Genomic DNA, 26,910 nt, shown 5'->3' on the forward strand with positions numbered 1-26,910 from the left:
CAATATTAGGGGGTTTTTCCCTCCACAAATATATCCTTCCTATAAGGTGGTATGTGCAGTATATTGATTTGTACAACTTTACATGAAGCGGAAAGTCAGAAATAGATGGAGCGTGGAAACACATTGAAAGCTTTTATTTCTCTCACACTGTTACTTGTCTGGTTGAGTATTGTTTCCTCTGTCTGGCATCTGAGCCTTGTGGTACAGCACAGTATAAGGGTGTTTGGGTCCTATAACCTGTTATTTAACTAATACTGTTTTCTAGAAGAGTTCCCACTAAGATTTTTCAGCTTCTCGTGCTATGTGTTAACCAGGCATTTTAAACCATCACTGCTCATCACTCCCATGATCCCACTGTTACATGCTTCCCTCCTCTTTCTCTAGCTGCTCCTTCAGCCTCCTGTGCCAGCACCTACACGCTTCACCTCCAGTGTTCCCTGTTTTGGGAAATAGAATCACCTTCAGACCAGTTTTCAAGTCAAGACCCTTGACACTGGTAGCAGACATTGGAGGGGTCCCGCCATCTCCCCTCGGCACCCATTCCCATATACAGGGACCTACGGCTACTGAGTGCTGCAAGTCTATGCCTGAGGGCTTTCTCTGGCCACTGGAACCCATAAGGGCTTCCACTCAGGACAGGCCAGCAGTGGGGCGGGGTTAATGCCCCCAGGAACAGCCGTCTTCCTAAGACTGACATGATCAATCAATCCCCTCTTAGTTGGAATCACTAAGGCGTGTTCTGCACAGTCTCCCAGAGGTCTCGAGTGGGATCAAGCCCCAGTTGCCCACAATAACAGCCTGCTAGATGCTGTGTCTTTACTGCCTACCTTCCCTTCCTTGTTTCATCTCCCCAGAGTCCTACCGGGGCTTCTTTTAGGTCACCTCCCAAATAAACTAGTGGCGTCCAACTCCTTGTTTCAGGGTCTGCTTTTGGATATTAGATACTTTCTTCTTTTCTTATTCCTAAAGTCCTAGTTGCAAAATATAGCTTGGATCTGTCCACCTCACCATCTCCGTGTCCCTCCAGACCTGGGATTCCACACGTGGGACCGCTATAGTTCTGAGTCTGCTCGTTTAAGTCCCGTCATTTGGTCCAGCCCTTCTCCAGTCCACTCTTTTTCTTTTTCCTTTTTTTACTGTGAAAAAATATATATGTAACGTAAAATTCACCATTTTAAGTGTACAATTCAGTAGCAGTAAGTACATCTATATTGTTGTACAGCCATCACCACCATCCATCTCCAGAATTTTGTCATCAACCTAAGTTGAAACTCTGTCCCCATTCCTCTCTCCCCTCAACCCCTGGTAACCTCCATACTGCTTCCTGCCTCTATGAATTTGACTACTCGGGAACTTCAAATAAGTGGAATCATACACTATCTGTCCTTTTGTGTCTGTCTTCTTTCACTTGGCATAATGTCCTCAAGGTTCATCCATCCAGTCCTTTCTTACACTAAAGGAAGAATAATTTGTTTTTAGTGGGGAAAGCACAAATTTGATGTTTCTAAGTTACAAAAATTTATTGTCAGACGTGATGTAAACAAAGTTGTTCAAAGACAAAAGCTAACTACCCATCGGCCTTTATCCCATCCCAACCCTTCTGAGGTGACTTGTGTTGACAGCCTGGCACGTATCCTTCCAGACTTTTCTCCTGGAAGGATAATCTTTCTAAAATATAAATCTCATGAGGTTACTCGTGTGCTTCAGACCGTTTGGCAACCTTCCATTAAACCCAGGATCAAGTCCGAAATGATGACTGTGGCCCAGACACACTGCAGACCTGAGCCCTCCCTACAATGGAAGCCCAATCTCCCATGACTTCTGTTCACTGTGTAGCCACACTGGCCCACCTTCAACTTCTCAAATAATCTACCATGTTCTCTATGGTCTCTGGCCTTTGCACTTGCTCTTCATGTGGATCTCTTCCTAGCTCTCCTACTGTTACTGAAAGTGGGGTCTGGCTGCTCACCTCTCGAAAGCCAATAAAGAGGTAAGGTTGGTGGAAAGGAAAGTTTGCTTTATGTCGGAGGCCGGCAAGCAGGGGTGGGAGGGAAGGGCAGAGTCCTGTCCAAAGGCCGACTCCCCCACCACTGACAATCAGGGGGCAAGAACTTTTATAAGCCGAGGGAGGGGGCCACATGCAGAAACAGCACAGTCAGCTCTGACAGTCATCTTGAAGTTGGTCATGCAGTGGTCTGACCAGTGTGGTCTTGATTGTTTTAAGTACAGTTAGTCTTTAGTTCCAAGGTCGGTTTGTTCATATATCTTTGAGGCCAGCTCTCAGATTTGTGGCTGCTTATGTCATGGCTCCAGTCTGATCATCATGTGGTTAACTTCTTCCACCTGTTGGGGGTTTGGTATCTATAAGACAGCTCAAAAAATATGGCTCTGAATATTATCTATAGCCCTTGAGGAGGAACTTAAAGGTCCTTGACTATTTTTAATGACTAAACTATTATTAGTTAGTCTTGTTGGACTGTTTTCCTTTGTTTCTGCATTTTCTCACTTCTCTGACTAAACTTATTCTTTGGCTAAAGTTTTTCCACAGACAAAAGGCAGGTCGAGGACATGGGGGTCATGGACCATGGGGTCCTGCTCCGTTTTCCTCCTTCCTACCTACGACTTTGGTGACTCTTGATCATCTTTCAGAGTTTATTTTAAAACTTACTTTTTAGGGGGAGGGTCTCCTTATCTGATAGCTTTTCCCACAAACTACACTGCACCCCCAGTTCTTCCTTCCTGTGGCACCTTGTCTTATACCTTTCCTGCCCTCCCTGGGATAAACTCCAGGAGTGCAGACACTCTGTCTTTTTCACCACCTAGCACAGTGCTTGCACCTAATAAGTTCACAGTAAATATTGATTGGCTAATTAAGCCTTTCTTTGAGAACCAAATTTAGAACTTTGGGTTTTAAATTTCATTTGGACCCCTCTGTGTTATCCCTCTTTTCTGAGTTACTTTAATGTAGTTATTATGATGGGTTAGTAACTATTTTTTCCCCAAGTAACAGGGTTCATTTTTTTTCCAGTTATACATATATGTGTATCTATTCTTTTTCAAGTTCTTTTCCCATTTAGGTTATTACAGAATATTGAGCAGAGTTCCCTGTGCTAGATAGTAGGTCCTTGTTGGTTCTCTATTTGAAATATAGCAGTCTGTACGTGTCAGTCCCAAACTCCCAATCTATCCCTCACCCCATCCTTCCCCCTGTAACTATAAGTTCGTTCTCTAAGTCTGTGAGTCTGTTTCTGTTTTATAGACAAATTCATTTGTATCATTTTTTTTAGATTCCTCACATAAACGCTATCATATGATGTTTGTCTTTCTCTGTCTGACTTCACTTAGTATGATAATCTCCAGGTCCATCCATGTTGCTGCAAATGGCATTACTTCATTCTTTTTAGTGGGTAAATAATATTCCATTCTATACATGTACCACATCTTCTTTATCAATTCATCTGTCGATGGACATTTAAGTTGCTTCCATGTCTTGGCTATTGTAAACAGTGCTGCAATGAACATTGGGGTGCATGTATCCTTTCGAACCATGGTTTTCTCTGTATATGTGTCCAGGAGTGGGATTGCTGGAACATACGGTAGTTCTATTTTTAGTTTCTTAAGGACCCTCCATACTGTTCTCCATAGTGGCTATACCAATTTACATTCCCACCAGCGGTGTAGGAGGGTTCCCTTTACTCACACCCTCTCCAGCATTTATTGTTCGTAGATTTTTTGATGATGGCCATTCTGACTGGTGTGAGGTGATACCTCATTGTAGTTCTGATTTGCATTTCTCTAATAATTAGCGATGTTGAGCATCTTTTCATGTGCCTCTTGGTCATCTGTATATCTTTTGGGGAGAAATGTCTGTTTAGCTCTTCTGATGATTGGTTAGTAACTATTAAACCACCTAGTTGGCTGGCAAAATTATATTTTTAATGAAGGGAATGTCCTCGTTTTCCCTGAGTCTTCTTGTCCCATTTTCAACATCCATGTGCTCAGCACTTATTTGATGACAGCTATGACTCTAATCTACCATAATATAGGCCACAGTCCCTTATCTGCAATTCCCAAACACCCAGAGCTCTGAAAATTGAAAGTATTTTCAGGAGCTTTCAGTAAGAGCTGACCAGAACTGATGTGTCTGATTTGCTATTAGTCATATGTTTTACTGCAGACATAATAATGCAGGTGATCTCAGAGTGGTTGTCCCAGTTGTCATTAGGACTATTACATAATATACACCTACGTACTGTTTTGTCACTCTAAAATCTGAAAAATTCGAAGTTCTGAAATGCATTTGGTTCCCAGAGTTTCAGAACAGGCCCATCTTTAAAAATATAAACTAGGGGGCTTCCCTGGTGGTGCAGTGGTTAAGAATCCGCCTGTCAATGCAGGGGACACGGGTTCGAGCCCTGGTCTGGGAAGATCTCACATGCTGCAGAGCAGCTAAGCCCGTGCGCCACAACTACTGAGCCTGGGCTCTAGAGCCCTCATTCCACAACTGCTAAGCCCGTGTGCCACAACTACTGAAGCCCTCCCACGGGCCTAGAGCCCGTGCTCCGCAACAAGAGAAGCCACTGCAATGAAAAGCCTGTGCATAGTAACGAAGAGTAGCCCCCACTCGCCGCAACTAGAGAAAGCTCTCATGCAGGAACGAAGCCCCAATGCAGCCAAAAATAAATAATAAATTAATTAATTTAAAAATATATATATAAACTAGGATGGTATACTTTGGAAAATATAATACCAAAAATGAAACAGTCATACATTTATTCTGTTCATCATGAGGTTTTAGTTTGTTAGTTGGTGGGTTTTTGCTAAGGAACACAATTAGTTCATCGTTCTCAGAAACGACCTGAGTATTCCCACCAAACTTTTCAGCAAGAATTCAACATGTAGGAGTACCAACAAAGTTTCCAGTTTTAAGCTTTCAGTACTTTGGTGGCAGTGCTTCCATGGCGTCTGCTGTTCTGTCCCTCTGAGTAGGGCCATCATGCTAACTGAACCCCAGAGGACAGTAGGGTTCCCTACTCACCAAAACTTGGCTGACTCTGGAACCTTCCATCTGCTAGTCTCTGCCAGCTCTAGTGTCCCTGCTCTGATCCCCTGAAGCCCTTGCTGCTGTTTCCATGGACTGGACACGCTGCAGTTGCCCCATCCACAGCACTGCACTGGGAGGTGCTCCTTCTACACCTGTAGGCTGAGGTCTCAGAATCCTCTGGTTGGAACCCCAGGGAAGACAGTGGCTCCAGAGACCCCCTGCTCCAAAGGCCACCACATTTCCCATGCAGCCTGGTATGTAAAGATGGGCTGTAGTTATTACGGCAGTTGAAGGAAACTCGGCATTATTTGTAAAACCGAGTCAACAAGATCTAATTCTAAATCTATTTCTCTGTGTTTTTTCTTTTAATAACTTGACCAATTATCATCATTCTAGATCTTTCTAGTGGGGCAAGATATGGCTATTGTTTGAGAAGGGAAGAAAGGGTAGCATGTATCTTGGCTTGGGTTCCCCTAGAAGCTGACCCTAAGACAGAATGTGAGTGCAAGTCATTTATTTGGGAAGTGATCCCAGCAAACCCCAGAGGGGTTTGGAAGCCTAGAGGAGGTAAGGAAGTCAAAAAGGATGAATTTTCAAGCCTGTTTCCACTGTGAGTGACTGGAGCTCAATCCTGCTGGGGACCCCGGGGGAGACAGTGGAGGATACTCCTCATTTATCCCCACTGAGTTGTGAGGCAGAGTCAGTCAGGGGCTTAAGTAGGAACGAATGAGGAGGGGATGTAGCGGGGTGGGGCATGGACAACACCTGTTACAACATCTTTCATTAAAACCTCAACATAACTTTAAAAAGGAATGATAATAATTGTAAACCTTATCGAGTTCTAAAATTTCATCTTCTTAAAGTTTTTAAATGACAGCTTCGTTGATATGTACAATTCACATACCATACAATTCACTCACTTCCAGTGTACAGTGTAATGGTTTTTAATATATTCACAGGGTTGTGTAATCATGACCCCAATGTAACTTTTGAGTTTTTTTGGCCCCACAAAAGGAAACCCTGCACCCATTTGCAGTCATTCTCCATTCCACCACCACCATCACTACCCGCCTACCCTCAGCCCCTGGCAACCACTAATCTACTTTCTATCTCTAGATATTTGCTTGTTCTGAACATTTCATATAGATGGAATCATACCATAAATGACTTTTATGTCTGGCTTCTTTCACTCGGCATAATGTTTTCAAGGCTTATCCACATTGTAGCATGTATGAATACTTCATTCCTTTTTATGGCTGAATAATATTTCATTGTATGGATAGACCACATTTTGTTTATCTCTTCATTAGTTGATGGACATTTGGGTTGTTTCCACTTTGGGGCTATCGTGGATAGTGATAGTGCTGCTATGAACATTCATGTACAAATTTCTGTGTGGACATATGTTTTCATTTCTCTTGGTTAGATACCTAGGAGTGGAATCGCTGGGTCATATGGTAACTCTATGCTTAACCTTTTGAGAATCATCTTCCTAAGATTTTTTAAAATTTATATAATATATATAATTTATAATGTATATAATTTAACATATATATAATATATATAACATATATATATTATATATATAACGTGTTAACTTCTGCTGTACAGCAAAGTGATTCAGTTATATATTCTTTTTCATATTCTTTTCCATTATGGTTTATCACAGGATATTGAATATATTTCTCTGTGCTGTATATACGGTAGGACCTTGTTGTTTATCCATTCTATGTATAATAGTTTGCCTCTGCTAATCCCAAACTCCCAATCCATCCCTCCCCTACCCCCCTTGGCAACCACAGGTCTGTTCTCTATACCTAAGATTTTAAAATGTCATCTCCAGTGATTTTCTGGATACCACGTAGTGGATGCACCTAGAAAGATGGTATTTTGTGTTGCCTTCTGGGAAGAGAAGTTGACTGTATTAGTCCAGGAAACTGGAAGGAGACAGGAGGGGCTTGACCAGCTAAGCTGCCTGCTTCTCCCGTATGCTTTTCCCAGATGGTTGGGACTGGAAGAGATAGATCCTTGGGGCAAAATGCCCCAACATTCACAGGAAAACCCTGACCAAAGAAAATACTTACTGGTGTATTTAAGTATATGCTTATATATAAAATGTGTATATTTACATGAATATATTTATGTGTATATTTAAGTATTATATTTAACATATAATAAGTATTTTCATTAGTAGCAATTTTCCTATGAACGTTGGGGCATTTTAGTTGGCCTGTGAGCCTGGAATACAGATCTTGATGCCAAATTCAATCCCTTAATGGGTGAGCGATAATTGCATTGTATTCGTCAGTTTAGAAAGCACAATATAAACAATGTCATTAAGTTCCAAAATTTACAGGGTAATCTAATAAAGATGTATTGGTGGTGTTCAAAGAAAAAGCAATTAAGGGAAACAGCTCCTGAGCCTTGAAAAAATAATGTACATCCTTCGCTCTTTTCCCCACTGTCATCATTAGGTTGTAATTGAAGTAAATTTCATAAAATTTCAAGTAGTTGAGTTTATTTTTATTAGATTTGATATACAGCTTTGGGAAAGCACTTTTGTCAATTTACTTGCATACAATTTTTTTCTGAAATAGGGAAGGTTAGTGACAATATAAAGGCAGATAGACTGATTTACAGAGAAGTTTTGCAATTATGTAACTCTAAGTGCTTAATTTTAGGTCTCTAAAAAGTATAAATTTATAACAAAAAGTCAATCATTTATACAATGAATCCTGGAAATAGCCCAGTAAATGAAACTACTCATCACAACTAATAATTTTTTTTACTAATTCTGGATGAATTATTTTCATAAGTTTATTTTCAAGTCTTATCATCCAAAGACAACCACTCTTAACATTTGGGTATATTTTATTTCAACCTTTTTTCATGCATTTGTTTGTTTTCTCTGTGTGTGTGTGTCACACATTTATATTTATAGTCATAGAACAAACACAATTTTATATCTTTTCACCTGATATTAAAACATAAGCATTTTCCACATTATTACAGTCTTTATGAACACAATTTAATATCAAATAAGCTTACCATAGCTTACTTAACTGATACCAGATTATTGGACATTATGTATTATGTGTGTGCACTGTTATTATAAACGACACTGCACTAAAGATCTTTAGGAATGATATTTTTTCCACATTTGATATTATTTCTTGGAATTGAATCATAAAGTAATAATTTCCGATTTAAAGATATGGATACTTTAAAGTTTTTGACAGATACTGCCAAATTGCTTCTCTCAAATGTTTTACCAATTACTATTCTAGCCAGCTTTGTTTCATCACATTGTTGACAGCCTTTAATATCATCCTTTTTTTTACAATCTTTCTCAGATTGCAAGTGAAAATGGTATTTCTCAGTTTCTCAAATTGAGAGGTGAAAATGGTTGTTTTTAATTACTAGAAAGTTGAACATTTTTCTTGTGTGTATTAGTCAATTACATTTTCTGGGAGGGCTATTTTTATTTCTTTTTTTTCTTCATTTGTGGTTAGAATCTGGGGTGGAATCTATTCTTCTTTTTGAATAAACCAGTATTTACATATATGTTTCTTGGTTACAGTTAAAAACTTTAACCAAGATGTTTAAATGCTCTTTGAGAACGATTATGCCCTTCTAATGCAGGTAGTCTTCTGTGAGCTTCTCGACCCCTTCCAATGTACAGATTTCACACCCAGGTGTCTGGCCAAAAGCCACGGGATGATTCTGATGCTGCAATTAAAATGGTTTAGTCCAATAAGTAGACTTCCTTGAACATGTTTTCCTTGTGGTATTATTCTATGCAAAACTTGTATTGTGATTCTGCTACTTTTACAAACCCCCAGGGGAATGTAGCAGTTTCAAACTTCACCTGTGCTAAGATGACTCCCAAATCACTTATGTATTTCCAGCCAAGGTCAACAGATGGGAAAATAGATAACTATTGGCTTTGTAGTTGGGTCAGTCATGAGAGACAGAAGGAACTGGGGAAGTGTGAGATACAGATGGACATAGTAAGACTAAGCTAAGAACGTACATGGAGACCCACACAAGGATATACACAGAGTAGAGGAGCCCCAGAAATAGACTCATTGAATCAAACAGAAATTCAGCTGGACAAGGGGGCACAGAAGAACAGAACATCACAGCATAACTTTCTAGATTGAGAATTTTGTTACTAAAGGCTGTTAAATGTATATTTGCAATTGTGGGTGTAAGTGTTGACATTGGCATTTTCAGTTCCATTTGCTCCTTTGTCTAGGAGGAATTTGTCAAGGATCAGAGGACCCCCAGGTCTGGATTACACCTCCTTTTAACAAGGTGGGAGCCACCTCTAATGAGAGGTGGTTTCACCTTTCAACTTGGAATGCAGATTGGTATTACAACTTGGTGCTATGCCCAAAGCTTGGGAGTACAGAGTTTGTTTAAGGTAGTTAAACACACACACACACACACACACACACAATTTCAGCTAGAGCATAATATTAAAACACATTTAATGTATAAGAAACTTCTGTTAAGTAGCTGGTACAACATAGACCAGGTACCTTTCTGTTCCACAACCTAATGGTGCAGGCTTAAGATTTAAATGCCCCAGAGGAATTCATAATTAACAAAGCCTTTAAAATACCTTTTTAAAATATCAGATGCTCAAGTGATCTTCGGCTGAGGAAATAGTTTAGTTTTCTGATGGGTGCCCAGACTTATGTTCTTGATTAAAGGAAACTCTGTAGCCTTGAGATGTGAGGCAGGCAGGTTGTGGAGCTGACATTGTACTGTTGATATTTGGAGACCTGTATGAATCCTTCTCCAGGTGGAAGACTCCATTTCTATGTTGACACTTTTTTCCTTGCAAATTTTTTGGAATAAGTTTGTAATTAAAAAGATATTTGGAACAGAAAAGTTGGGGTTGAAAATTTTAAAGGGCACTTGTGATCAAATGGTCACACTGACATTAAAATAAGTTTTGTGATACATCAGATTTTGAGTAGATATGCATTCTGATGAACCCACTAGAGTAAGTTCTTTGCAAAATGAGCCCCTGTTCATTCTTTGCAGCTGAACTAGTTGACTTGTCTGAGTTGTTTCATGCCAGCAACAAATATTTATTGAGGCTGTCTACATGTCAGATATTCTCCCAGGTTCTGGGAATAAAGTAGGAAACAAAACAACTAAGACCCTGCCCTCACAGCGCTTATAATCTAGTGAGGAGGATCACACAGTAAATAACCAATAAATCAACCAAATAAATACCTACCTACATACATACATACAAAGTACTACCAGTGGCAAGTAATCCATGAAAAATAAAATAGATGGTGTGATGGAGCAGAGTCAGGGAATACCTCTTCCTTAGAGGTGAGGTATAAGCTGAGATCAGAGATGTTGAACATGTAAATATCAGGGAAAAAGGGTATTACGGGAGATGGGAACAACTGATGCAAAGCCCCTATGGTGGGAACAACTTTGAAGTGTTCAAGGAAGAGAAGGAAAATCAGCATGGCTAGAGTGGGATGAAGTGGGTACTAAGGCAAGATACGTAGGCAAGAGTGAATTCATATGTGGCCCTGTAAGTTAAGTAATGAGGTGGGATTACCTCTTTGCAATGTAAGTCGTTGGAAGATTTGAAACAGGGAAATGTCTTGAATTTGATTTTGCTTTAAAGGATATTCTACCCTATGTAAATTGAAAACAGAGAAGAGTGGAAGCAGTTGCAGTTGCAAGGCTATTGCAATAGTCCAAAGGAGAGATGCTTTCATCTTAGACCAAGGTAGTAGCAGTATGGGTTCTAAGAAATGGTTGTATTCAGGTAGAGTTGACTTACTGATGTATTGATTGGAGGGTGGAGTGGCCAGGGGGAAAAAAGAACAAGGATAATTCCTGGATTTGGGCCTGAACAACTGGGTGAAGTGTGGTACCATTACTGAAGTGGAAAAGACTGCAGAAGAACTGGTTTGGTGGAGGGGACTCAAGACCTCTGTTTGAGATATGTTAAGTTTGAGATGATTATTAAATAGCTGAAGGCACAATTAAGTAGGCAATTTCTATATCAAGCTTGAAGCTTCAAGTCTATAAGATTGAGTGAGATCACCCAAGAATGATTAAAAAAAAAAGAGAGAGAGATCCAAGAACTGAGTCTTGGGGCTCTCCAATATTTAAGAGCTGGGAAGAGGAGAAAATCCAACAAAGGAGTCTGAGAAGAAGCAGAGTTAGAGAGGAAGAAACCCAAGGAAGTGTGTGGCCCAGAAACAAGTGAAGACAGTGGGTCAAGAAGGAGGACAAGGGAGTTCCCCGGTGGCCTAGTGGTTAGGATTCTCGGCTTTCACTGCCTTGGCCCAGGTTCGATCCCTGGTTGGGGAACTGAGATCCCACAAGCTGCACGGCGCGGCCAAGAAAAGAGACATTAAGGCAGATCCTACAGACATTGTAAAGAGAGAGAGAGAGAATAAGGAGGAGGACAAGAGGAGAAGCTGCTAAGAGAACAATTAATCTAAGGACCCAGACTGGACCACTGGGTTTGCAATATGAAAATCACTGACATCCTTGACAAGAGTAGTCTAGGTGGAATGGTAGGGATGAAAGCCTGACTGAAGTGAAGTGGAGAAATAGAGGCAATGGGTGAAGATAACTCTTTGAAGAAGTATTATGAAGAGATGCAGAGGGAAGGGGTTGCAGCTAAAAGGAGATATTGGGGCAGTTAGGTTTTTTGAAGATGAGAGATACCAGAGCAGGTTTGTGTGTCGATGACAGTGATCAGGAGAGAGGGAGAAATTGATGATGCAGGAAAGAAGGTATATGATTAGAGGATCAAAGCCCTGGGGGGAATAGGATCCAAAGAGAGTGGCGAGGGTTGACTTCCTTAAAGAAGCCACTTCACTTAAGTCGTAAGACGTAGAGAAAGCAGTACATGCAGGCACAGGTGAAGGTATATAGCTGGATTTATTATGGAAAGATGATATTTTTATTTTCTCAATGAAAAATGAAGCAGAGTCATCGGTCGAAGAGGGCTGGGGGCAGGGGAGGTGGTGTCATGGAAGTTGAAGAAGAAAAGGCATGAAATAGCCATTTTGGACAGTGGGAAATTACATACTACGGTTCAAAAACATTATTCATTTAATTGCGTGAAGGTATCTGTCAAATATAATAGTCTTAATTTTAGAAAAGAGATATTAAAATATTCTTCCCGAGGATGATTAATCAAAAGATAACTGCTGGGCTTCCCTGGTGGCGCAGTGGTTGAGAGTCCGCCTGCCGATGCAGGGGACACGGGTTCGTGCCCCGGTCCGGGAAGATCCCACATGCTGCGGAGCGGCTAGGGAGCCTGTGCTCCGCAACGGGAGAGACCACAACAGTGAGAGGCCCGCGTACCGCAAAAAAAAAAAAAGATAACTGCTTAGATTGCTCCAAGTCCATGATAAAAATGTTATCAACAGAGAAAAAATTGCTTTACCTCTTCTCTGCTATGGTCAGTGGGCATTTGTCCAATCTATGATACAGTTTATCCATTTGTTTTGTTATAGGTTAAAAAGAAGGTGGTTTAAGACCCAGTCATTTTTTGTGTGATGCACAGTTTGAAGAAATAATAAAACCTGGGATGTTATGCCAATATTGTAAGACGTGGGTCTATAGATAAATCATCTATACTGAATCAAAGGTTGATGAGACATGCTATAAAAAGGCTTGAGTTGCCAACAGTATTTGTGGGGAGGTGGAACTTAAGGAAGCAGAGGCATGATTAATTCCCTGGCAGGCCCAGCCTGCCTATCACTATATGACAACAGCAGGCCCAATATATGCAAGTAATTTTGCACACATAATCTTTGTTTCAACTCTGCCTGCAAGGTACATCCCTGTTTTACAGATTGGAATTAGGAGGAGTTCAGAAGTTATTTGCCCAAGATTCCACAGTGCCTAAGAGGCAAAGTGGGGTCAGAACCTCATTCTTCCAATTTCAAAGCCAAATACTTCCTAAGATGTTGGATCTGTTCATTGAACAGATATTTGTTGAGTATATACCATGCAACAGGCAATGTTCTAAGAGCCTTATATATTTTGCCTCAATTTCTTTTCACAACTACTTGGTAAGGTAGGGAGTAAATACTTCCACTCTTTTACAGGTCAGGAACTTGAGGTTTAAAGGAGGGGATAAATTTCATCACCTAACCAATGGTAGACCCTGAATATGAGAGATGTCTAATTTTTCAGAAAGATGAATGTTTCCTTTTTGAAGTGATACAAAGCCAATTTCACACAAGGAATTAATTAAGACAATTGGATTGGTAAGGGCTGGGGCCCACTGCTCAGAATGAAATCTAGATATTCTGACTAAAAGCACCTCAATTTGTTTTTGATTTGGGGTAACTGAGTAGATGTCCTAAAGTGAATGAGGAAACTGGATGCCAGCTACAGATACCCCTGAAATAATTTGCCCAGACAGCAACAGATATTCTGTTTTTCTATACATTTTGGCACTAGCGTTCATTTTTGTGTGGCAGGTCCTCTTCTGATATTAACCTAACAACTGAGTCCAGGACCTCTCACTGAGATTTAGAGTGATCCCTTTTTACTCTTTCTGAGAGTATAATTTTCCCTAAAAAGAATTGAACCTAGTGAACATACAAGTAACTTCATCTGAGTTCCATTTGAGGCCCTGTCTGCACAAACATTGACAGCTTGTTTTGGCTTTCCGGAAGCCTTTTATCAAACCACAAGGTGGCTTTTGGCCAGACATGGAGAGCTTTCAACCTATCTCCAAACAGTTGGTATGAAATAACAGGAAAAGCCTCTTTCCAAAAATAATTTGAGTGAAAAGTTTAAAATTATAGAGCTCCCAAAATATTCTTGGGGATTTAGATGCAAATTCTGCCTCAGCCTACCTTCTCCAGGCCCACCACGTTCTCCTCATTTCTTTTTTTTTTTTTTTTTTTTTTTTGCGGTACGCGGGCCTCTCACTGCTGTGGCCTCTCCTGTTGCGGAGCACAGGCTCCGGACGCGCAGGCTCAGCGGCCACGGCTCACGGGCCCAGCCGCTCTGCGGCATGTGGGATCTTCCCGGACCGGGGCACGAACCCGTGTCCCCTGCATTGGCAGGCGGACTCTCAACCACTGCGCCACCAGGGAAGCCCTGGTCTCCTCATTCTTATTGTAGGTGCTCTAATAAGGGGTAAATTATTCATTGCTATGGTAACTGTGACTCAGGGCTCATACACACCTTGGGGGAGACAGTTGGGTAGGGCAAATTGTCTAGAGCCTGAGCTATATTTGGGGGGATGAGATGGTATTAAGTGAAATTTTCCCAGGAGAACAAAGGCCTGGAAACACTAAACAGTGTGGGATATGGAAAGAACCACAGGGGGAGGGGATTCAATATTGCTGGAGTATAAGGTACAGGGTGGGGAGCAGAAGGATAAAGCTAGAAAAGTTGGCAGAGGTGAAGTCACGCTGGATCTTTAGGGCATTAAGGGTAAGATGGGACAAGGGATCAGGAAAACTCAAGGATAAATTCCAGGTTTCAGACACAGACTCCCGGGCAAATGACTGGGCCCAAGTTACGAGTCAGAAAAAAACCTGGGAAAATGGATAGGATATGATCATTCATTAGTTTCAGGTTTGTCAGTTATCCCTACATTGTAAATATAATGAAAACTAGGAATTTCCTTACTGGTTTGATGAAGAGCCCTGCTTTGGAACAGGAAGAGCTGCTGTCTTTGAAGCCATGCAAGGAGCTGACGAATCAGTAAGAACCCAAGAAAATGGTGACCTCTGCTGAAGCCGTATCCCTGTTAATGAGATGAGGTCCAGAGAGCTTAGAGCAGAGGTTCTAAACTGGTAGCCCATGGGCCTTCCTGCAGCACTGCATATCTTGAAAGAAGAAGAAAGAGGGAAACTTCTAGTTTCTTACACTGCTGTTTCACCATTTTTCACTTGGTGGAACTAAGTACACTTCCAGCCTTCCCACGAAGCTCCCTTTCCAAATATGTATATTACAGTCACCCTCTTCCCACCCCTGTGGTGCCTTGCCTGTTAGGCTTCGTTCTTTTCTAGAAGCACGTTAGGCTTGGATATCAACTCCTTGATAACGTGCAGCTTAAGGACAGTAGTGTGGTTGAGAATGTTTGATTTGTAGGGAGGAAGAGAGGAGGGTTTTTTTGAGAGGGGATTCTGTGACCAACCTACCACCAGTTGTAGCCACAATGGCTACAAATTGACCAAATGGACCAGTTGCTTTAGGTAGTATTCCCAAAATATGTAAGGAGACATTTCTGCCCTTGAGAAAATCACTTCCATCTCCTGTCCCCCAATAAGTTATAGAGACTAAGAAATTATGTAAATAGTATATAGTATCTCCTGATGGAGGTATGCAATACATCCAGCTGGATAGAAACCAGTTTAACTTTTTGTGTGTGTGTGTTTATTTTTATTTTATTTTACAGCAGCTTGGTAACATTACTAACGACCATTGTTGATACAGAAGATGTCAACAAACATTTGTACTTAAACAATGCTTCATTCATCTTTTTTTTTTTTTTTGACTGTGTTGGGTCTTTGTTGCTGCGCGGGCTTTTTCTAGTTGCGGCGAGCGGGGGCTCCTCTTCGTTGCAGTGCACGGGCTTCTCATTGCAGTGGCTTCTCTTGTTGTGGAGCACGGGCTCTAGGTGCGCGGGCTTCAGTAGTTGTGGTGCACGGGCTTCAGTAGTTGTGGCGCGTGGGCTTCAGTAGTAGTGGTGCATGGGCTCTAGAGTGAGCGCAGGCTCAGTAGTTGTGGCGCACGGACTTAGTTGCTCCACGGCATGTGGGATCTTCCCGGACCAGGGCTCGAACCTGTGTCCCCTGCATTGGCAGGCAGATTCTTAACCATTGTGCCACCAGGGAGGCCCCATTCATCTTTAAGTTGGGCAAACCTTAAGTATTTTTCAATTAAAAGTATGTATAATCTAAGAAAACCCACCTATTATTTCAAATAATCATCTTCATAATTTTGATTTTATAGCCATTTAAAAAAATTGATATATAATTGACATATTAGCTTTAGGTGTACAACATAAAGATTCAATATTTGTATATACTGTGAAATGATCACCACAATATGTCTAGTTAACATACATCACCACACATAGTTACAAATATTTTTTTTCTTTGGATGAGAATTTTTAAGGTCTACTCTCTTAGCAACTTTCAGATATACAATACAGTCTCATTAACTATGGTCACCATGTTGTACATTACATCCCCATGACTTATTTATTTTATAACTGGAAGTTTGTACCTTTTGACCACCCGATTTAACTTTTTTTTTCCAGAATTTTTTATTGTGAGAATTTTCAAGGAATTATACACTCATATACCTACCAACTAGATTGTACAGTTAACATTTTTGCTATATTTGCTTTGTTCCGTATTATCCATCTATCCATCCCTCTCTTTATCTGTCAATCCCTCTTTTTTTGATGCATTTCAAAGGAAGCCACAGACATCGGGACCTCCTGCCTCTAATTACCTTAGCACGCCTATCCTTAACCAGCTTTGTTTGCATCTGCATTTTCTTGTCGTACAACAAGCACAAAAATCACGTGTTTTTTTTGGTTTTTTTGTTTTGTTTTTATCACAATGCCTTTATTATAACAAAATTCACATGTTTTTTATTAACACCTATTGATGTCACTCAAATTTCATGCTCCGCAGGGCAGACTTTGGGCTAATGCTTTGGAGTTATGAAGACACCACCTATGTAATGAAATTCCAGGTTAATTAAAATTGTTGTCCTGTCTCATGTAGATTAATCACAGAATGGAAAGGGGGTTAATCACTATTTTACAGATGGGGAAAGTGAGGCCCAGAAAGGTGGGGACTCTTGTTCAAGGTCATAAAGCCCATTAGACCTATTTGGTATAGAGCTTTTCTACAGAATGACAATGTTCTGCCTTGTCCTTGAATGAGGCTATGTTTTTCCTTTTACTCTGGTCCTTGCACACCGCTGACTGCCTTGGTCTTTGGCTCACAAGGGTGTTTCAGCAGCAAAGTAAAACTCCTGGGCCAGGCTCCAAACTAGGCTCCCAAATGACTGCTTTGTAACTTCATTTCTCCCAGTTACTTGTCACATCTCATCCAGATTTCTTTTCCTTGGCAATGTCCACATTTTATTCTGTTCTTCTAGAATTCCAAATTAATCATCTCATTTTTGGTGAAAGGAGATGTTGAAATGAAGAAGTGTTCAAAGTATTCTACAGCAGGCCTGTGACCCTCTTCTGGGCATTTGTAACACCCAGCTCTTTCAGAGACTAAGATCTAGGGAGTGGGTGAGCCAAAGGGGGAATGGATCTCTATTTTATATTCTACCTTAAAGATGTTTGTGATTCTAAAAATCATGTTGGTAAAATAAATAAATAAATAAAAATAAAATAAAAATCATGTTGGTAATCCATAGGAGGGCAGAGATATTTCACCCTTAAATCACAGTCAAGGAAACTATCGTGGCATCATATGATTATTTTCGATACTTAAAAAACAGTATTCTTAAAGGAGTGTGTGTTTATTTATATATATTCCATTGAATTTCCAAAAGGTGAATTAAACGATTAGTTTTATATAACAATTTTTAAAATGAAGACTATAACACACAAATTTGGGAAAGACAAGGCTGTAATTTCTGGGTTTGCCTCCTTTTTTTTTTTTTTTTTTTTTTTTTGCTGTACGCGGGCCTCTCACTGTTGTGGCCTCTCCCGTTGTGGAGCACAGGCTCCGGACGCACAGGCTCATCGGCCATGGCTCACGGGCCCAGCCGCTCTGCGGCATGTGGGATCTTCCCGGACCGGGGCACGAACCCACATCCCCTGCATCGGCAGGCAGACTCTCAACCACTGCGCCACCAGGGAAGCCCTGGGTTTGTCTCCTTTTTTCATGGGAGACCATACTGAGGTCAAGCAGAAACAAATTTTGTCTACCATGATTATAATACACGAAAGAGAACCCGCTCCTTTCACACGACAAAAAAAAGACAAGCGCTTGGCTATGAAACGAGGCTCATTATGATTGCTGACATTTTAGGGAAATGCAATAATTTACATGTAAAGCGTGATGAAACAATTTTTATGGTTTTAAATGTATTTTGAAAGGCCTTGGAAGGCAGTCTCATTGTAGTATCTCAGAAGCAGCCGCATCTGGAGAAAGGTTTCTATGGCAACTCATGAAAGCTTGATGTTTTTTTTCTCCTTTTCAAGAGCATAAATCATCACATGGCCTGAGGCTTCAGCAAAGGTCTTCTTTATTTTAGAAGCTATTGCCATTTGTTTTTGTGTTGTATATTTTGACTGTCTAAGAGAAAACAGAGCAAAGGGCTTCCAAGAGGGCTTGGAGTCTTTTTCATATCTGGGGACAAGATGTGAATAACATAATTCTAGACTTTGCTTCTCAGTGATCAAAGTGATAGTACATACACATTGATATGTTTGGTTTATATCATGTGTTGTTTCAGTTTTCAGGAAAGTTGTGATCGGTGCGTTCTCAGGAAAGAGGAGTTAGCCTGGACTTGAGGAGGAACTGTTTGGCCAAAGCACGTCTTTTTTTTTTTCTTTCATAATTGAGATTTTATTGGTTGTTTTGAGGATCGGTACACAGACATTTCACTTTGTACACAATTCTCAACATACGTACCAAAAACCTAAAAAATCATGTAATTGTGATTCTTTTCTGAATAGTTATTCCAGTGACTTTCCAGCTTAAAATTTGGGGGCAGATTTTCCATCACAGGATATCAAGTACCAATATCTTCAAATATTGATATGCTGTTACATCATTAAGTCCCACTAATTCACAATTTAATATCACATACACTACATACTCAAATTGTCAATCGTTCACAGCACATTAACAGTTACTAGAAGAACTGGACTACCACGACCAAAGATGTTACAGAGTGCACAAAATTCTGCCCAGGAGAGCCAAGACCAAGGGGTCAGTGGTTTGCTTGAGGAAACAATTCTACCAAAAACAACGTGGGAAGAGAAGTAATTTAAAGTGTTTAAGACATTAAATGCACAACTGACTCCAAACTGCCATTTAGTGTGCTTTGTATTATAGGATAGAAAAGCTACCCTCCATCTGTGGAATGTTAAGCTGACACCCAAGACAATCAAAGCCTCCCATATTCAATATCCCACTATTTTCTGGTTATACCAAAAAATAAACAACCAGCAAATGATTTCACCTCTTAAAAAAAAGCATTTACACTTAAAAAATGGGATGAGGTGGGATTCCTTCCTTTTTAAAAATGTTTCTAGAGCTACTAAAAAGCTTGCATATACAAAATAGTTGATAAAAATATTCCCCTGGATTGTACAAGAAGGGAAACAGGGACCACTGATAGGACCAGGTGTGTGATATTAATCAGACTTGGCCTCTTTCTCTCCTGCTTCATCAGAAGCTGGGCTCTCCTCATTTTTAGTTTTTCCATTTTCTGCAGGTCTTCTTTAGTTTCTTGGTTAGCCACTTCAGCCTGTTTTCCCTTTGCTCCCCTTTTTCCCTTTTGTTTGCACTTTTTTGTCGGAAGATTTATCCTTTCCTGCCGCCTTTTTTGGCTTCGTTTCCACTTTTGCAGGAGTCGGTTTAGCTGACAACCTCGCCGATCTCCTCTTGGGCTCCTCCTTCGCCGCCCCCTCGGCGGAGCTGACCTTCCTCTTGGGCATCGTGGCGGCGGGGCGGGCGCGAGCCGGGTGCCTGCGGGCCGCGGCGCGCCGAGAGCCTTCGCGAAGTTAGGCTGCTTGGTCGCTGCTGCGACCCGCGGCGGGGGCGGTAGGAGAACCGGATGGAACCGGATTGGGAGCCCGCCCCCTCCTCCCCCCTTGTCCCCCAGAAGCGAGCTCCCTCTCCCCGTCGGCCGGGCCCCCCCCCCGCCCATTGGCTACGGGGCCCACTGCGCCGCGGCCCGGGCCCCGAATAGGTGAGGCGGGCCGTCACTCGACCACTGAGCCCCGCCCCCGCTCTGGGCGCCCCTACCCGCCCGCCGTCTGGCAGGGCCCCAGACCCAGGCGAGGGGGCGGGGCCCAAAGCACCTCTTAATGAGTAGTTCAATGGCGGTATCCTAGAGGGCACTGCGACGCTCTAAATGTGTTCAGATCTCCCTGTAAATGTCTTGGTCCCAGGGTTTTGGGCACTGACAGACTCCAGGTGGTTTTTATCAATATAGTCTTTCCAAGAAAGTTAATAAAGAAATATTCTATTTTTAAAACTCGGCATGCTTTGAGAATTTTTTTTGACAACATTGGCCCTTGTATGTTACAGGAAGTAATGTGACTAATGAAGAACACACAGTTCACAAAAACAGAGCCGGATTTTAGACCGAGCTCTGCCATCGCTAGTTGTGTAACGCTGAGCAAGCTCTTGAATCTCTCCCAGACTCCATTTTCTAATCTGAAAAATAGGAATAACAGTGAGAGCCTCAAAGGCTTATTGTTAAGAACTTAATGTGTGTTAATATTGGAAACTGTAGTGCTGTACAAATATAAGGTGGTTATTATAATTGGTTAGCTGGCTTTCTTTCCAGCTCTTTTTCTTCGAAAAAGTCAAGGGTATCCCTTTACCATTTCCGGTGTGACGAGAAGAAATCAGTTTCAACGTGTGTCAATATTTTAGTTTCCTATACTATATTAAATGTATTATGTTTATATAGACACCATTTCAGCCATTTGTTTATTTCTTGACTAAGTAATTAAATGTCATCTTTGCTGCAGGGTATTAAATGAATACATTCAACAAACATGTAAGTGCCAACTGTGTACTAGCATCGAGGACACAGACTAGATAATTAAATTCTTATCATTCAGGAAATAAGTTTTCTGAGTTTCAAGGCCACGGCATAAACTTCAGGCTGATGCCATGAAAGAGGGGTTGTAATCCAGCCCACACTGCTAGCCAACCACCGATGTGAGCTGCATTCACCCAAAGAAAGGATGCCTTTTTGAAATTCACCTGCCATGAGTGTGTGCCTTTGTTACGGAGTCCAAGCTCGCTCTGCTCACCGCTCAACTGGCCAGTAAATCGGGAGACAAGGTGTTGAGGCAAAGGAATAGCGACTTTATTCAGAAAGCCAGCAAACCAAGAAGATGGCAGACTAGTGTCACAAAAGAACCATCTTATGGGGTCTGGATGCCAGTTTCTCTTATAGAACAAAGAGGGGGAGGAGGTGAGGAAGTAAGGTTAAAAGGCCATTTGCAAATATCACCTGGAATGGCCAGCCTCAGGGAGGGAATGTGTTAATTTCTTCTTTCTTGCAGCCATTCACAGGTGGACAGGGTCAGGATGTTTCCTTGAACAAAGGCACTTTGGTTTAACATTCACAGAGAGGGGCAGGGTTCCCTGAGGCAGGCCATTATGTATAGACAGTATCCTTTTAGTGAACAAAAGCAATGGGAAGCAAAGGTTAAAGTAAAAGAAACAGATCCAGCATGCAGTCAGATTTTGTTCTTCCCTGTAACACCTTCTTGTCATTTACACAAAGGTATGGAATGTGCTAGCAGTGACCCTGATGTTTATGTGGTTCGTGATGTTCTATGGAAGGCGTTCAGTGTTTCACCCTTTAGTAAAGGCTGCTGGCCATGTTTGTTATCTGGAGTCAGATTGTCTGGATTTGAATACTGGCTCTGCCATTGGCCAGCTGTGTGACCTTGGGTATATTACTTGGCCTCTCTGTGCTTCTCTTTTTACATCTGCCCACTTCATAGAGTTGTTAGGAGGATAAATTCTTATATGTAAAACATTGGGAATAAAATGTTCCTGTTTTCAGTGATACCTTTACCTGCCTCTACTCTGTGTTGAAGAGTTCAACAATCAACGTCTGAATTCTACCTACAAATGCCGCTCTCCTTTAATGAATTTAATCTCACATTGGTGATATTTTTCTTTTTACCCCAGACCCTTTTGTTTGTGTGTGCATGTTTGTGTTAAATAACTGAAAAGGCATTCTCTGTAGAGACATCAAAGAATTCCAATTCTTTGATCAGAAGGTCACTTGGTTGTTTCTAGAATTTTCTCATAAAACCATTTGCTTTGTCAGAAGTGACAGAGGTGATGAGGGCTGTTTGCATACTTTTGGCTTTTATCCTTTCTGAGGGAGTGCTTATGTGGTTTACCAGTGTTATAAGGGCAGAGATGCTTTGAGGTACAGTGAATTTTTTTTCTCAGTTTCGGTTAACACGATACTTTTTTTGGGTAACTTTAAACTGAGAAAAAGTCTTTATGTAATATTGAAGTACTGATGTTTCATAATGTTTTCAAAACAATTAACTTTGCATTTGAAAATGCTGACAAATTCTGTTAAAGATCAGGTTTTGATAGGAAGGACATGAGACATATTGACAAAGCAAGAAGAGGCCCCTTTGTTACCTGCACTGTGTACTTTTCAGTCTCCTACAGTATGTTACTCTTCTGCCCTTTTCCGTGGCACAAAACTGGAAGCACAGAATGTTAATAAAGCTGCAAACCACTGATGTTTAGGTATTTTAAATAACTTGAGTGTCTAATCCAAATTGAAGTATCCAAATAATTTAATTGAAATAGTCATCACTTTGATGAAACATTTTCCAAGTGAATTACCTGGGAAGGGAGATGAAATATTTTGATCATTTCATGGCATTAGGCTTCAGTCTACCATTAGTAAGGTGCACCATGCTTTGCTTATCCATCCAAAGGAGACTCCCTGAGCCAAAATACTACTGATCCTGCACCATTTAGAGGTAACAAATGAGATGATCTTATCAAGGGCCTGTCAGGGACACATAGGGGCTGCCTCTGAAGTTGCCAAATGATCATTGTGAAATGATCCTGCATGTTAAACTCAAGTTTAATTAGCTCTTTAAAAGTAGGAAGTCATTATATGCTTGTTTCTAAATTAGTTGCAAAAATTAAATATCTGTTTAAGAGAAAAACTGATATTTTAAGATTCTTCTATTTAGATGGAGAGCAGAATGTTTTAAAACACTTTGCATCAATCAGTGTATAGATTACTGCATTTAAAATTTTTCCTTTTTGGTCCGTGGGTGGTGGCTAAGAGTTCAGGTTTGGGGCTGAACCCTGACCCTGCCATTTACTAATTGTATAATCTACGGCAAGTCAGTGAATGTCTCCAAACCTCCATTTTTTCTTTTTAAAATGAGGATAATAATACCTCTCAGCACTGTGGTGAAAATTCGATGAGCATTATGTATGAAATGCTGTTTCTTCACACAGCAAAGCAATCCTCAATGCTTTATGATGGTGGCTGCTATTACTGTGGGGTTTTTTTTTTTTTAGCTGTTATTGCATTCTCTCAGGAAATGATTGCCTGTTTCAACTGTGCCAATTACACTGTCTAGTGTTCTTAGGGCAAATGTAATTCTGCTACTTTATGATTTTTTTTTCACAATAGTATTGCATTTTAAAATTCCCAGACTTCCCAGAGAATGTACCATCTCTCATATTTTTGTTCTATGGCAAAATGTGTTAAAAGTTTCAAATGGGGCTTCCCTGGTGGCGCAGTGGTTAGGAATCCCCCTGCCAATGCAGGGGACAGGGGTTCGAGCCCTGGTCCGGGAAGATCCCACGGAGCAACTAAGCCCGTGTGCCACAACTACTGAGCCTGCGCTCTGGAGCCCGCAAGCCACAACTGCTGAGCCCACGTGCCATAACTACTGAAGCCTGCACGCCTGCAGAGCCCGTGCTCTGCAACAAGAGAAGCCACTGCAATGAGAAGCCTGCGCACCGCAACGAAGAGTGGCCCCCGCTCGCCACAACCAGAGAAAGCCCTCGCCCAGCAACAAAGACCCAACTCAGCCAAAAATAAACAAATAGATACATTTATTTAAAAAAAGAGTTCCAAATGACTGACATAAACATGAACTCTTGGGAAACAACCCTGTTGTAAGCTGGGGCGCTTCTGGATACTTCGTTGTTTGCTTATTCTTTGATTAATCAAACCATTAGTCCTTTTGCCAGTCATCACTAAGGAATCCCTTGAGATCTTAACCATCTTATTTTATTTATAAAAAAAGTTTTATTGAAGTACAGTTGATTTAGAATGTTTTGTTGATTTGCAATGTTATGTTAATTTCTGCTGTCCAGCAAAGTGATTCCGTTATACATATATATACATTCTTTTTTTAATATTCTTTTCCATTATGGTTTATCATAGGATATTGAATATAGTTCTCTGTGCTATACAGTAGGACCTTGTTGTTTATACATCTTAACAATTTTAATCAGCTCCGGGCCAGACTCCAACTCCTCAGTTTCTTCTTCAGTTTCCTAAAATTCCCTCCTCCTAAACTTGCAGGGACTTTCTTAAGCCATTGGTATTTGCGTCAATTATTTTTCAAATCAGTTTTTGTCAGTTGATATCCAACAAGCATGAGTGAGACAAGTTGTGAGGTATTTCTAACAACATATTCTCGTATTGCCCTATTTAAAGATATTTTTGTAATTTCTATTTATGCCTTTTTAAGGCACATGAACATAAAGAACTCTATTCAATGATTTGATAAGACCCTGGCTTGTTTTAGTAAATGTTTCTGTTTAGCATCAGATACTATTGGGTAACTGCACTTACGCAGTAGTACCTTTTGTGGAATATAAAATGCTAGCGTAGGGGCTTCCCTGGTGGCACAGTGGTTGAGAGTCTGCCTGCCGATGCAGGGGATACGGGTTCGTGCCCCGATCCGGGAAGATCCCACATGCCGCAAAGCAGCTGGGCCTGCGCGTCTGGAGCCTGTGCTCCGCAACGGGAGAGGCCACAACAGTGAGAGGCCCGCGTACAGCAAAAAAAAAAAAAAAAAAAAAAAAAAAAATGCTAGTGTATATGAGTGATGTTGTGTTTCGTTCTGAGCCCTTTTGTTTAAGCCTCAACATGCTCAGCAAGTGTATCTGAATTCCACGATAGCAGCTGTTACTATGGCTGCATGTTATTTCATTTGTTGAACTGATGCTTGATAAGAGAAACAGCATTGAATCATCTGCAATTTTGACTCTAAATAGAAAGGTTTTCTCTCTCTCTTTGTTTTTTCCTTATAAAGGTAAAATTAGGAAACTGGAGTTAAAAATCCAAGCCCTGTATTTCTAAATTAGGGTTCTGCAGTGCTTGTGCACATTGCTCATGGGGCTGTGGACTTTGGCACCATCACCCCACCACCAATTGGAAGTCCCGGCCTTGCACCCAAGGACAGGGATCGGAAGATGGATTAACTCAAATAATGGAATTTCACATTAGCCTCTTTATTTTTTTTTAATTTATTTATTTAATTTATTTATTTTTGGCTGCGTTGGGTCTTCGTTGCTGCGCACAGGCTTTCTCTAGTTGTGACGAGAGGGGGCTGCTCTTCGTTTCAGTGCGCGAGCTTCTCATGGCGGTGGCTTCTCTTGTTGTGGAGTATGGGCTCTAGAGCGCAGGCTCAGTAGTTGTGGTGCGCGGGCTCAGTAGTTGTGGCTCACGGGCTCTAGAGTGCAGGCTCAGTAGTTGTGGCGCATGGGCTTAGTTGCTCCGCGGCATGTGGGATCTTCCCGGACCAGGGCTCGAACCCATGCCCCCTGCATTGGCAGGTGGATTCTCAACCACTGTGCCACCAGGGAAGCCCCACATCAGACTGTTTAAAAAAAAAAAAAAAGGTTTCTTCTTTAGGGCAGCTCAGAGAGGGGGAATGAAGCCTCGGCTTTTCATTGTGGCTTTTACGGTAGGCTCATACCTTATGTTCCATGGATTCTTATCAAACCACAAGATACAAGTGTGTGTGCTTTTTTTAGAATATTCTACTTATGTAATATGTATGTATTTATGTATTTATTTTGGCTGCTCTGGGTCTTAGTTGTGACACGTAGTATCGTTGCTGTGGCATGCGGACTTCTTAGTTGTGGCGTGGATGCGGTATCTAGTTCCCCAATCAGGGATGGAACCTGGGCCCCCTGCATTGGGAGCGCAGAGTCTTACCCACTGGACGGCCAGGGAGGTCCCTACAAATGTGTTTTAAAAACACGTTGGTCCAAACAAAGTGAAAAATATCTTTTGAAATGTAATCTCTCCCTGAAACAAAAATTGAGAGATGCGGTCTATGAAAAGGATGGCTCTGAGGCCCCGTGAAAAGCAATACTCGTAGTGGTTATAGAAACGGACACTGGAACGAAACTGCCCGGCTCTGCTGCTGGCTCGTTATGTGACTTTGGACACCTCTTTGTGCTTCAGTTTCCCCAGCCATAAAATAGGAATATCAATAGTACCTTTTTTATTGGATTGCTGTGAGAATTCACTGAATTCTCACAGCATTAAAAATATACATTAAAACACTTAGACTAGCATCTCAAATGTTGTGAGCACTATATGAATATTAGCTATTTTTGTGGGAATCATTTTTTTTCACACTAGTGTGATCTAAAAGTCCCAGAACTATTATTTTTAAAAGACGGGATAGAAACTGTTTCACTTATCTGTAAGGCACAGCATCTTGTCATTTCCTTGATTTTGTTTGGTCTCATAAAGCAAACGAGTAAGGTATTTGGAACTGAGCAAATTCAGCTTATTGTGGTAAGAGCACCAGAGTTCTCTTGTCTGAGAAAACTCTGTAAGTTAAAGATGCAGAATTTTAAGATCTGTGAGGTCAAAAACTACATTCAGGATGTACTTATACCAAAAACTACATATTCGAACTCTACGCTAAGCTTTATACTTTATCAAAACTCACTGAACTCATTGGGTAAGGTTTATTGTATGTAAATGTACCTCAATAAAACTTTTTTCTTTTTTAAGTTGATCTCATGGTGGTGGAAATGTAGTAGGCATACAATAAGTATTTTTGACGACATTAATAATTAAATGAATGAATGAATGGAGTCATTTCATTCTTCAGTGATGGATCATAT

General features: G+C 41.0%; 1 protein-coding gene and 1 pseudogene across 1 annotated transcript in view; one reads left to right on the forward strand and one right to left on the reverse strand.

Moving 5' to 3' along the window:
• MAOB (monoamine oxidase B) overlaps positions 1-26,910 on the forward strand; it is a 106,454-nt gene that overhangs the window by 16,863 nt on the left and 62,681 nt on the right. The window lies entirely within an intron of this gene.
• Positions 19,371-19,736, reverse strand: LOC132513539 (non-histone chromosomal protein HMG-14-like; annotated as a pseudogene).

Source organism: Lagenorhynchus albirostris, chromosome X (assembly GCF_949774975.1).
Source record: "Lagenorhynchus albirostris chromosome X, mLagAlb1.1, whole genome shotgun sequence".
In the NCBI taxonomy this organism is placed as follows: Eukaryota; Metazoa; Chordata; class Mammalia; order Artiodactyla; family Delphinidae; genus Lagenorhynchus; species Lagenorhynchus albirostris.